Below are 13,878 nucleotides of genomic sequence, written 5' to 3' on the forward strand. Positions count from 1 at the left end.
AGAAGATGCCTTAATATAAACTGACTTGGTTGACTGTATTATTTGCTGAGACCTCAGAGTTTTTCTCCTTTTTGCAAATGGGGGGAAAAAGTATTTTTCTTGCTGTCTCGACCTCTTTCTTTTTCTTGTTGTCCCTTTCCCCTCTCTTTTTCTTTCTTCTTTCTTCTTCCCTCCCTTCTTTTGCTATAAGGGAGGAATATATAGTTTTTTTTGAAAATCATATTTCTGCTTAAAATTTTTTCCTGTTTTCACCATCATAACACTTCTTAAGTTAAACAAATCATGATGTAAAATTTTAGTACTTAAAGGTTTTTAATTATCTGAAAGGCCAAGCATTGCATTTGTAAACAGTCCTGGTCAGTAAGTTACATGATGTGTCAATAAAAGCTCTGTAAAATAAACTTCAAAGTGGTTATAAAGCAAGGGGCTTTTAATTTTCTTCATGGTTTAAAATGATCAGTATTATCACACAAAACGGTAGACAGAAAACCCAATAGATAAATGTCATGTAAAACTATGCCTAGAATATGATAGAGTAATTTAACCATGAATACTAGGAATTTTTATTTATCATAGAATAACAGAGATAATTTTCCATGGAAAAATCTTAGTTCTGCCATTTAAATTGAAACAAAGCTGGGCGTGGTAGCACACGCTTATAATCCTAGCACTTGGGAGACTGAGACAGGAGGATCTCACAGGTTCGAAGCCAGCCTCAGCTACTTAGTGAGGATCTCGGCAACTTAGTGAGACCCTGTTTCCAAATAAAATATAAAATAGGGCTGGGGGTGTAGCTCAGAGGTAGAAAGCTCCTGGGTTCCACCTCCAGTACTACATGAAAAAAAGTAAAATAAATTGAAATAGAGAATTTGTTTACAGTTTATAATGTTTTGTATACAACTTGCACCTTTAACCTACTTTTCAAGGTAGTGTTTGATTTTTTTTTTTTTTTTTTTTTTTTTTTTGTGGTACTGGGGTTCCTGGAAACCCTTCTGCCTTCAGGCTACATACACTCCTAGACCTATTTTTAAACTTTTTATTTATTTATTTGGTTTTTTTTGTTTTTTTGTTTTTTGGTTTTTTTGCAGGTCTGGGAGTGGAACCCAGGGGTATTTGACCTCCGAGCTCCACCCCCTGCCCTATTTTTTATTCTTTATTTTGAAACAGGGTCTCACTAAGTTGCAGAGGCCTCACTAAGTAGCTGAGGCTGTTTGCGAACCGCGATCCTCTGGTCTCAGCCTCCTGGATGCTGGGATTACAAGCGTGCGCCACCACGCCCGGCTTATTTATTTATTTGCAAACAGGGTCTCTTAAGCCAGCAGGGCTGGCTTTGAACCTGTGCAATCCTCCTGTCTCTGCCTCCCAAGCGCAGGGATTACAAGTGTGCGCCACCACACCCAGCTGTCTTTGATATTTTTAAAAAGCCATTTTCATGTTTTATCTTCTGACATACTAAAGACCTACTTGAAGCAATGGGTATGCTTTAGTAGTTAAACTATAGACTTCCTTATGGGAAAATAATTGTAAATTATTAGTCTTGTCACTACTATATAAGAAAAATAATGAGACTATAAGGTTGATATGGCTAATTTGAATTTAACTTGGATTGTTACACAGGATTTTTTTTTTTTTTTTTTTTTTTTTTTTTTTTTTTGCGGGTCTGGGGATTGAACCCAGGGGCATCCTACCTCTGAGCTATACCTTCTGCCCTATTTTTTTATTCTTTATTTTGAAACCGGGGCTCACTGAGTTGCAGAGGGCCTCACTAAGTAGCTGAGGCTGTGAACCTCAATCCTTCGGTCTCAGCCTCCCGAGTGCTGGGATTACAATGTGACCCACCACACCCGGCTTGCACAGTTCATTTAGAACAATCCTTTTTATTTTTTATTTTTTTGTGGTACTGGGGTTCCTGGAAACCTTTCTACCTCCGTGCTACTCTCCCAGACCTATTTTTTTTATATTTTTTATTTGGAAACAGAGTCTTTTAAGCCAGCAAGGTTGGCTTTGAACCTACGTGATCCTCCTGTCTCCGCCTCCCCACTGCCGGCATTACAAGTGTGCGCCACCACACCTGGCCTTTTTTTTTTTTTTTTAATGAGTGTTTTACTAAGTTGCCCAGGCTGGCAGTGAACTCCTGGACTCAAGGAATTCTCCTGCCTCAGCCACCCATATAGCTGGGACTACAAGCATGCCATCTCACCTGTCTAGAACAATTACTTATAAATAAATTACAGAATTAATTGCAAACATTAGAATAATTACTACAACTTTTATTGACATGAAAATAATAGGGTAACTGTATTTTGAACTAGTGTAAACTGATCTTTGGCAAAGGATTGATTTGTAGGAGGAAGAGAAAGTGAAAAGAATAAAGTTTATATGTTTGTTTTTTGGGGGTTTTTTTGCGGGTCTAGGGATGAAACCCAGGGGCATTCGACCTCCGAGCTACACCCCCTGCCTAATTTTTATTCTTTATTTTTGAAACAGTGTCTCACTGAGTTGCAAAGAGCCTCACTTAGTAGCTGTGGCTGTCAGCCTCCCAAATACTGGGATTACAAGCGTGTGCCACCACGCCCGGCTATGGTATTACTTTTTTATGATTTAGGTGTCTTAATAGGACATATAAGCCAAAGTATCTTTTAAAAATAATTATATAGCCAGGTGTGGTGGCACACACTTGTAATTCCCACGCTTGGGAGGCTGAGACAGGACGATCACACAGGTTCAAAGCCAGCCTCAGCTACTTAGTGAGGCTCTCAGCAACTAAATGAGACCTGTTTCCAAATAAAGTATAAATAGGTCTGGGAGTATAGCCTGAAGGTAGAAAGCCCCGGGTTCTACCCCCAGTACCACAAAAAATATATATAATAATTATTATTATATAAAGTGGGCCCAGGGGCAGATACCTGTAATCTCAGTACTTTGGAGGCTGAGACAGGAGGATCACAGGTTCAAGGCTAGCATCCACTTAGTGAGACTCTTGTCTCAAAATTAAAAAGAATAAAATGGAGGTATCCAGGTTTTGTGGCACACACTTGTAATCCCAGCATTTGGGAGGCTAAGACAGGAGGATTGTTGTTCGCAGACAGTCTCAGCTACTTAGTGAAACCCTCTGCAACTTAGACCCTGTTTCAAAAGTTAAAGAATAAAAAATAGGGCTGAGCTGGGCGTGGTGGCACAGGCTTGTAATCCCCATGCTTGGGAGGCGGAGACAGGAGGATCGCGCAGGTTCAAAGCCAGCCACGCTGGTTTAAGAGACCCTGTTTCCAAATAAAAAAGTACAAAATTGGTCTGGGAGTGTAGCCCAGAAGTAGAAGGATTTCTAGAAACCCTAGTACCAAAAAAAAAAAAAAATAGGGCTGTGGTGTAGCTTGGAGGTAGAATGACCCTGGGTCCCATCTCCGGTACTGCAAAAATAAATAATACAAAATGGGGCCAGGGATGTAGTCCCCAGTACCCTCCCACACACACACACACAGACATAAAAATAATAATTTCCTAAAGAATGCAGCAGACTTCTTTTGGAAAAAGAATTTTTCCCCAATACTTTTTTTTTTTTTTTAACCAGCTAAGGACTAAAATATCTCTACAAAACATTGTATTTATATAAAAAAGATGTGTTTTGTGTCTGGAGAAATGTCATAGCAATGTCCAGCTATAGAAATTTGACAAGAGCTGGGTGTGGTGGTGCATGCCTATAATCCCAGTACTTGGGAGGCTAAGACATGAGGATCGCAGGTTCACAGCCAGCCCAAGCAATTTAGTGAGTTCCTCTGCAACTTAGTGAGACCCTGTTTCAAAATAAAAAGAAAAAATTGGACTAGGGGTGTAGTTCAGAGGTAGAATGCCTCTGGATTCAATCCCCAGTGCCACAAAAAAAGTTTAAAAAATTAATTTGTTAGTAGGAAAATACTATTCTCCAGGGTATTACTAATTAAACTATTACATATCCTTTTTTCTAGGTATGCATGTCTATCCCTATTCTTGGGTGCCAATTTTGCCTTTGACCAAAAAAAAGGAAACGAGAAGGACCTTTGGCCATAATAACTTTTATAGCTTCAGCATAAGCTTTAATATTTTTACTGCTCATGTAAACTCTGTTTTTCAGAAACTAAAATAACAGTGGCAAAGGACATTTAAAAGCTGGAATACGTACGTCAGCTTCCATTTTTCTTTGCTTCTCTATTAATTGAACAAATTTCCTTTTATTTTTCAAAATTAAAAAAATTGATTCCTTGGCTTTTTGATATCTGATATAGTCCCACCATAAGCCACTAGCTAGATCTAATATTATATAACATGGGTCCTTCTGGAATTTTACTGTAATCTTGCTTAAACATACACAAACATAACACTAAGTGTAACTTCCTTAAGATTATGGGGTTTATTGTAATTCTAAAATTAAAAAATTAGAAATTAAATGGGAAACTACAAAATCAAGAAAGGGTATATATATATATGTATGTGTGTGTATGTATTTTCTTGTTGGTACTGGGGATTGAACCCAGGTGCATTCTACCTCCAAGCCATACCCCAGATCTATTTTGTTTTGAAACAAGGTCTTACTAAGTTGTTGAGAATCTTGCTACTTGCTGAGGCTGTCCTGGAACCTGCGATCCTCCTGTCTCAGCCTCCTAAGCACTAAGACTATAGGTGTATGAAGTCAGGCGTGGTGGCACACACTTGTAATCCCAGTTTTTGAGAGGCTGAGACAGAAGGATCATGGTTTGTGGGCAACCTCAGTTACTTAGTGAGGTCTCTTGCAACTCAGTGAGACCCTGTTTCAAAATAAAGAATAAAAAATAGGACCGGGGGTATAGCTCGGAGGTAAAATGACCCTGGGTTCCATCTCTAGTACCACAAAAAAAAAAAAAAAAAAAGGATTATAGGTGTGTGCCACCATACCCAGCCAGATTAACAGTTTAAATGCAACAGATGTCAGTATTCTTAAAGTATGTTCAGTGGCTTATAAGATATAAAAAGGTGTTTTATACACCATGCATTGCAATCTTATGCAGGATATTGTTTAAAAATGTACTTTTTTTCATATAATAGTGTTATATAAACCAGGCATGATGCTGAGCATGGTGGCGCACGCTTGTAATCCCAGCATTTGGGAGGCTGAGACCAGAGGATCCCAGTTCATGTACAGCCTTAGCTATTTAATGAGGCCCTCTGCAACTTAGACTCTCTTTCAAAATAAAGACTAAAAATAGGGCAGGGGGTGTATCTCAGAGGTCAAATGTCCCTTAGTTCCATCCAAAGACCTGCAAAAAAATAAAAAATAATAAAATAAACCCGGAGTGTTGGCATATGCATATAATCCCAGTACTTGGGAGGCTGAGACAGGAGAATCACAGGTTCAAGGCCAGCCTCACCAATTTAGCAAGACCATATTTCAAGATAAAATTAAGGGCTAGGGGTGTATCTTGGAGATAGAATGCCTCTGGATTCAATCCCCAGTACCCCCCCCTAGAAAGTATTACATACGCTTATTTTGTTCAAGTAGATAACAGTATATTATAATGTGAGATAAAGTCCTGAATTGTGATGTGCAATACCTTGAATAGAAATAGAGTGCCATAGCCAGGTGTGGTGACACACATTTGTAATCACAGTACTTGGGAGGCTGAAACAGGAGGATCACAGGTTCGTGGGTGACCTCGTCAACTTTGTAAGGTCCTCTGCAATTTAGTGAGATCCTGTTTCAAGACAAAAAAAACCAGCTGGGGTTGTGCCTCAGGGTAGAATATCTCTAGTTTCAATCCCTAGTGCCCCCCACACACACGTAGGAAGAAAGAAATATAGTGTCACATAACTAAAATGAAATTTAGTATTATCAGTGAATAAATTATCAATAAGTTATCAATAAACAGTAGTAAAACCAGAAAATATACTGAACCTAATATTTCATCATGTAATGTAAAGGAAAACTAACAGTACTTATAGCTTTTGTGAGTGAATTTAATAGGTCTAAAAATAAATCACAATATAAAATAAATAATTTTTTTTGTGTGTGATACTGGAGATGGACCCAGGGTCATTTTCTACCACTAAGCTACCCCCCTCCAGCCCTACATTTTATTCTTTATTTTGAAACAGGGTCTCACTGAGTTGCAAAGGGCCACTAAGAGGCTGAGGCTGTCCTCGAACCGTGATCCTCCTGTCTCAGCCTCCCGAGTGCTGGGATTACAAGCATGGTCCACTATGCCCAGTTTTTATGAATTTTTCTTAGTAAGTAGCTCTAGTATATATAAACAAACATTCCAGTGAAAGGTGGAACAAAGCATTTAAAATAAAAATGTGAAGGAATTTCAACTTGGTTATGTTTGCTGATTAGTTTTAAAATGTTGCTGAGAGTGAAAAAGAAGTTTACTATCTGGATACAACCAAGTAATTTGAAAAAAACTCTTAATAAAAACTACCCTGCCAGCCGGGCGTGGTGGCGCACGCTTGTAATCCCAGCATCTGGAAGGCTGAGCCCAGAGGATCGCTACGTAGTGAGGCCCTCCACAACTTAGTGAGACCCTGCTTCAAAATAAAGAATAAAAGCCGGGCGTGGTGGCGCACGCTTGTAATCCCAGCATTTGGTAAACTGAGACCCGAGGATGGTGATTTGCGGACAACCTCAGCTACTTAGTGAAGCCCTTTGCAACTCAGACCCGGTTTCGAAGTAAAGAATAAAAAATAGGGCAGGGGGTGTAGCTCGGAGGTTGAATTCCCCTGGGTTTCATCCCTAGACCTGCAAAAAAAAGAAAGAAAGAAAAGAAAAAGAAAAAGAAAAAAAAGAAAAAGGAAGAATAAAAAATAGGGCAGGGGGTATAGCTCTGAGGTTGAATGACCCTGGGTTCCATCCCCGACCCACCAAAAACAAACAAATAAAACTACCCTGCCAGTGAAAATAATGATTACATAACAATAATTACTGATCTTTTTTAAAGCCTAGAAATAATCATTAGTAAAGCCAGGTAAATAATTATATAGAAACCAGAATGCCATTGACACAGATCAAATGTATCTGATAATACTCTACCACTGGCATTTATTGGACTAGAAACTAAGTTATTCTCAAATTCTGCCCCAAATTCCAGTTACCAGTTACTATATTTCCTCCCCCCCCCACCCCTTTTTTTTTTTCTTCTCTGTACTGGGGATGGAACCCAGGGCATTTTACCTCTGAGCTACACTCCCAGCCCTATTTTTTTTTTTAATTTTTTATTTTTTTATTTTTTTGTGGGTCTGAGGATGGAACCCGGATCAGCCTCTTAGCTACGGGAATCCCCTGCCTTATTTTTTGTTCTTTATTTTAAAACCAGGTCTCACTGAGTTGCAGAGGCCTTCACTAAGTAACTGAAGCTGTCTGCGAACCGTGATCCTCTGGTCTCAGCCTCCCAAATGCTGGGATTACAAGTGTGCACCACCACGCCCGGCTTTTCTAACTTCTTGTATTAATATGGGCATATTGGGCTGGGATGTAGCTCAGTGGCAGAGTGCTTGCCTGGCAAATGCACCACCCTGGGTTCGGTTCCCCATTCCAAAAAGACAAAATAAAGGAAAGGAAAGGGAAGGGAGGAAGGAAGGAAGGAACGAAGGAACGAAGGAAGGAAGGAACGAAAGTCTCCCTTTAATATGGGCATATTGTGTACCAGGTAATTTTTGTGTACTTTTTTTATGGTACTGGGAATGGAACCCAGGGACATTCTACCTCTGAGTTGCACCCCCGTCCTATTTTTTATTCTTTTTATTTATTTATTTTTTTTGGTGGTACTGGGGTTCCTGGAAGCCCTTCTACCTCCGGGCTACGTTCCCAGACCTATTTTTTACATTTTCATTTTGGAAACAGGGTCTCCTAAACCAGCGCGCGGCTGGCTTCGAACCTGCGCGATCCTCCTGTCTCTGCCTCCCAAGCGCGGGGATTACATGCGTGCGCCACCACGCCCGGCCTTTTATTCTTTATTTTGAAACAGGGTCTCACTGAGTTGTAAAGGGCCTCACTAAGTACCTGAGGCTGTCCGCGAACCACGATCTTCCTATCTCAGCCTCCCAAATGCTGGGATTACAAGTGTGCGCCAACATGCTCGGCTTTTATGTACTTTTAAAGCAAAATATACCCTATACACAAATAATTGGTGTGCATTTTCTTTCACTGATGTGGTATTTGCTGGCTGCTGCCCAAGTGCTTTTCCTTTTGGCATGAATATGCTTTTCTATGCAATTCTCTCATTACTTTTTTCCTTTTCATTAAAGAACATATTGCATCTTTTAGCTTCCCTTGACTTAAATGGTTCTCTCATTAGCCTAGAACAGTGCACTTATCAGTAATGCCTGGGTCATGAGTGGAAAAACAGCCAAGAAACTGCACAATAGTATTTGCTTGTAGGAGGCGTAATTCAGATGAATCTGATGTTAAAACCCCCCTGCCTAGGCCGTGAGACTCCTCTGATACTGCTGGATTAAGGCTTTTCCAACTCAAAGAGAGTAGCAGTGAGTAACAGCCTATCTGCCATCTATTTTTCTTAAGAAAGATATGCTAAAGTGTCATGAGCCTCTTTCCAGAAAGAATGTTCTCTGTGTGCATCCAGTAGGGAGAACATATGGTGATTGCATATTTTTTTCTTGGGACAGGAAGATGAACCCAAAGACATTCTACCTCTGAACTACACTCCCAGACCTATTTCACTTTTTTTTTTTTTTGGTGGTACTAGGGGTGGAACCCAGAGGCTTTCTACCTCTGGGCTATACTCCCAGACCTATTTTATACTTTATTTGGAAACAGGGTCTCACTAAGTTGCTGAGAGCCTCACTAAGTAGCTAAGGCTGGCTTTGAACCTCTGCTATCCTCCTGTCTCAACCTCCCAACCACAGGGATTACAAGCGTGCGCTACCACGCCCGGCTCACTTTTTTATGTTTTATTTTTTGCAGTACTGGGAATTGAACCCAGAGTCATTTTTACCTCTGAGCTACATCCCCAACCCTATTTTTTGTTCTTTATTTTGAATTAGGATCTCAATAAGTTGCGGAGGACCTCACTGAATACCCGAGGCTGGCTGTAAACCTGCAATGCTCCTGTCTCAGCCTCCCAAATGCTGGGATTATAAACAGGAGCCACCAGACCTGGTTTAAAACAATATATACTTTAAGAAAATAATATTACTATGTTGCATAGGCTGGCCTTGAATACCTGGGCTCAAGTGATCCTCCTGTTTCAGCCATTGCTTAGCTGGGACCACAGGTGTGTGCCACTGTACCTTGCACTGGGCTGGGTTTCAATCCTAGTTCTGCTTACCAGCTGTTGAATAAGTTACCTTGAGCAAGTTAATTTCTCTGAACATTGTTTCCTTATCTGTAAAGTGTTGGTGATCATAGTAGTTCCTCAGAGTTGTAAAGCATTAACAAAAGGAAAGCCCTTAGCACTGTTCCTGGCATATTAGACTTCATAAGTGAAACCACTAGCATTATTATTATTATTGTTGTTGCTGTTATTATTATTTGTACTGGGAATGGAACCCAGGGGCATTCTATGTCTTTAGCCCTATTTTACTTTGAAACAGGGCCCCACTAACTTGCTGAGGCTGGCCATGAACCTGTCATCCTCCTGTTTCATCCTCTCAAGTACTGGGATTACAAGAGTATGCCACCACACATGGCTGACATTTAACTTTTTTTCTTTTTGTTTAAAATGGACAAGCCAGGCATGGTGGCACACCTTGTAATCCTAGCGCTTGGAAGGCTGAGATAGGAGGATCACACAGGTTTGAAACCAGTCTCAGGTACTTAGTGAGGCTCTCAGCAACTTAGTGGGAACCTGTTTCCAAATAAAAAATAAGACACCAGGGGTGGTGGCAAACGCTTGTAATCCCAGCGTTTGGGAGACTGAGACCGGAGGTTTGCAGTTCACGGACAGCCTCAGCTACTTAGTGAGACCCTCTGCAACTCAGTGAGACCCTGTTTCAAAATAAGAATAAAAAATTGGGCAGGGGGTGTAGCTCAGATGTCAAATGTCTCTGGGTTCCATCCCCAGACCCACAAAACAAGCAAACAAAATATATATAATAGGTCTGGGAGTATAGCCCAGAGTAGAAAAGCCCCTGGGTTCTACCCCTAATACCACAAAAATAAATAAATAAATAATAAAATGGACACCAAAAAATAAATTTTCTTTCTTTTTTTTTCAGTACTGGGGATGGAACCCAGGAGCATTTTACCTCCGAGCTACACCCCCAGCCCTATTTTTTATTCTTTTTTTTTGTGTGTGTGGTTCTGGGGATGGAACTCGGGGGTATTTGACCTCTGAGCTACACGCCCTGCCCTAATTTTTTTTTTTATTCCTTATTTTGAAACAGGGTCTCATTAAGATGCAGAGAGCCTCACTAAATAGTTGAGGCTGTCGGCGAACCGAAATCCTCCAGTCTCAGCCTCCCGAATGCTAGGATTACAAGCATGCACCACCACAACCGGCTTGTCTTTATTATGAAACAGGTCTCACTGATTTGCAAAGGTCCTCACTAAGAAGCTGAGGCTGTCTGTGAACTGAGATCCTCCTGTCTCAGCCTCCCAAAAGCTGACATTATAAGCATGCACCACCACGCCCAGCATAATCACATTTTTCTATGTATCAATTTTTGTGAAAATAAATCCTCCTTAAAAAAAAAAAACACTTCCTGCCAGGCATGGTGGCACACACTTATAATCCCAGCATGTGGGAGGCTGAGACAGGATCACGGTTTACAGATAGCCCCAGCTACTACTTAGCGATGCCCTTTGCAACTCAGTGAGACCCTGTTTCAAACTAAAGAATAAAAAAATAGGGCTGAGGGTGTGGCTCGGAAGTATAATGCTGCTGGGTTCCATCCCTAATACCACACACATACCTCCAAAAATTTGTATATGAGGAATAGGATGACCTGAAAACTATTCCATACCAAATGAATGTATATAGTGTGTATATATGTGTATTTATATATAATATATATACACACACATACATATATAGGAGCTATGTAAAAGCCATAAAGTCTTACTTATTTGATGAACATTCTGGTTATCAAATTTTATTCAGCTTTATTTTAGCCTTACACAGAAATGGGTTGATTTAAATTTGCCTTTTTAGCACTATATGCAACATTAAGTGAGACATTTAGACCACAGTTATGTTTTTCCCAGATTGTGTGTGTGTGTGTGTGTGTGTGTGTGTGTGTGTGTGTGCGCGTGTGCGCGCGCGCAGTACTAGGGATTGAACCCAGGGGCATTCTAACCTTGGGCTACACCCTAGCCTTATTTTTTATTCTTTATTTTGAAACAGGGTCTGCAACTTCCTAAGTTGCAGAGGGCCTCACTACGTAGCTGAGGCTGACCACAAACCTGGGATCCTCCTATCTCCCAGCCTCCCAAGTACTGCGATGACAAGCATGCGCCACCAACCCCAGTTCATCCCCGGATTTCTATCTTTGATTTTGCAACAGGATCTTGCGAAGCTGTTGAGGCTCCAAATTATGCTTGTCCTGCCTCAACCTCATGAGTACCTGGGGTCACAGGTGTGTGTCACTGTGTCCGGCTGAGCTTTGACATTTTGTAAATGATGTCTGAAATATATTTATCAGATGCCCAAAATAAACTCATCAGAATTTCTATGCTTTTGTGTTCTTTGAGTTGAGTTGTAATAAAGTCCTTAATTGCATGTTTGTGTAAAAATGACTGTTTTGGGGAAATATTTTAGTTCATGTTTGAATATAACTTGCATTTTAAATTTTCAGTCAACTAGTAAACATACTTGTAAATCATGAAAATAGGTTCTACCTCAGCAGTAATTATAATTTGATGATTAAATGGCAATTGGAAAATAAAAATACAGTTAAAAACATCCACACTTTAAATAATATTGTTGACTGACTGCCCTTCTTGCCAGTAAGAGATCTGAAGACATAATGAGAAGCTATGTGGCTTATGAAGGCCAATTCATGAAATCTTTAACAACGGGCTCTTCGTTCTCAGTTTATCTTAGAGTTTGGCTTTGCTTTTTGGACTGTGTCAACCCTTTGCTAATACCACAATAGGGACTCAGATCGTGCTACTGACTCGTTGACTTCAGCAACAAGCTAACTTGATTATTATATTACCAGAATATAGCGCACCATGGGGTTTCCACACGTTTTTAAAGTGTAGATGGTTTTTCAAAGGATTTTTGTGTATGTATGTTGTATTGGAGGTGAAACCCAGGGGCCTTCTACGTCCAGGCTATATCCCCCAACCTATTTTATATTGTATTTGGAAACAGAATCTTGCTAAGTTGCTAAGAGCGTTAGTTGCTGAGGCTGACTTTGAATCTGTGATCCTCCTGTCTCAGCCTCCCTAGTACGGGGATTATAAGCATGCACCACCACACCAGGCTCAAAGGACTGCTCTTTGTATTTAAGGTTTTTGGTTTTGTGTTTAGGTTATTTTAAGTAGAATATACATGTACATGAATATTAGGCATGAACCGGTTAGAAAGAACTTTGCACAGAACCCAAAGCAACTGGTGCCATACTTTGGGACACATTTCTCAATTGGTACTGGCCTGAACATTTATTTTTTGTGGTGCTGGGTAAAAGTGTGTGTGTGTGAGAGAGAGACAGAGAGAGGGGTGGAGGGAGGGAGGGAGGGAGGAAGAGAGAGAAACAGACACCAGACACTCGGGGATGGAAGAACCCAGAGGCATTCTAGTTCTGAACTACAACCTTAGCCCTATTTTATTTATTTTAAAACAGGGTCCCATTAAATTGCAGAGGGCGTCACTAAATTTCTGAGGCTGGCCTTGAACCTGAGATTCTCCTATATCAGCCTCCCAAGTACTGGGATTACAAGTGTGTGCCACCATTCCTAGTTTTTAGTACACACACACACAGCACACATTGGGGATTGAACCCAGGAGTGTTTCTACTGCTGAGCTATATCCCTAGCCCTATTTTATTTTGAAATAGGGAAGTTGTGGTAGGTCTTGCTAAATTGCTGAGGCTGGCTTTGAATCTATGATCCCTCTATCTCAGCCTCCCAAATACTGGGATTACAGATGTACACCACCATGCTCAGTTGTGAAAATGGAATTTTAAGTATCAAAAGCTTTCTGTGGCCAAAGCAATGTCTAATTTTTTTGGTGGTTCTGTGGATGGAACCCAGGGGCATTTTACCTTCGAGGTACACCCCCAGCCCTATTTATTTTATTTTATTTTATTTTGGCGGTACTGGTAAAGGAGCCCAGGGGCATCCTACCTCCGAGTAACATCCCCAGCCATTTATATTTGTGTGTGTGTGTGTGGTACTGGTGGTGGAACCCAGGGGCTTTTCTACCTCCAAGCTATACTTCCAGACCTATTTTATACTTTATTTGGAAACAAGGTCTCAATAAGTTGCTGAGAGCCTCACTAAGTACCTGAGGCTGGCTTCGAACCTGTGCGATCCTCCTGTCTCAGACTCCCAAGCGCTGGGATTACAAGCGTGCGCCACCGCCCGGCTCTATTTTATTTTATTCTGCGGGTCTGGGGTGGATTCCAGGGGCATTTGACCTCTGAGTTACACCCCCTGCCCTATTTTATTCTTTATTTTGAAAACGGGTCTCACTGAGTTGCAAAGGGCATTACTAAGTAGCTGAGGCTGTCCGCCAACCGCGATCCTCCGGTCTCAGCCTCCAGAATGCTGGGATTACAAGCGTGCGCCACCACGCCCGGCCAGGCTCTATTTTTTATTCTTTATTTTTGAAACAGGATCTCAATAAGTTGCAGAGGGCCTCACTAAGTAGCTGAGGCTGGCTGTGAACTGCGATCCTCCTGTCGCAGCCTTCCAAATTCTGGGATTGCAAGCCTGAGCCACCACGCTCGGAATGCCCTACACTTTACATTTTC

The sequence above is a fragment of the Muscardinus avellanarius genome (assembly GCF_963383645.1).
Source record: "Muscardinus avellanarius genome assembly, chromosome: 12".
In the NCBI taxonomy this organism is placed as follows: domain Eukaryota; kingdom Metazoa; phylum Chordata; class Mammalia; order Rodentia; family Gliridae; genus Muscardinus; species Muscardinus avellanarius.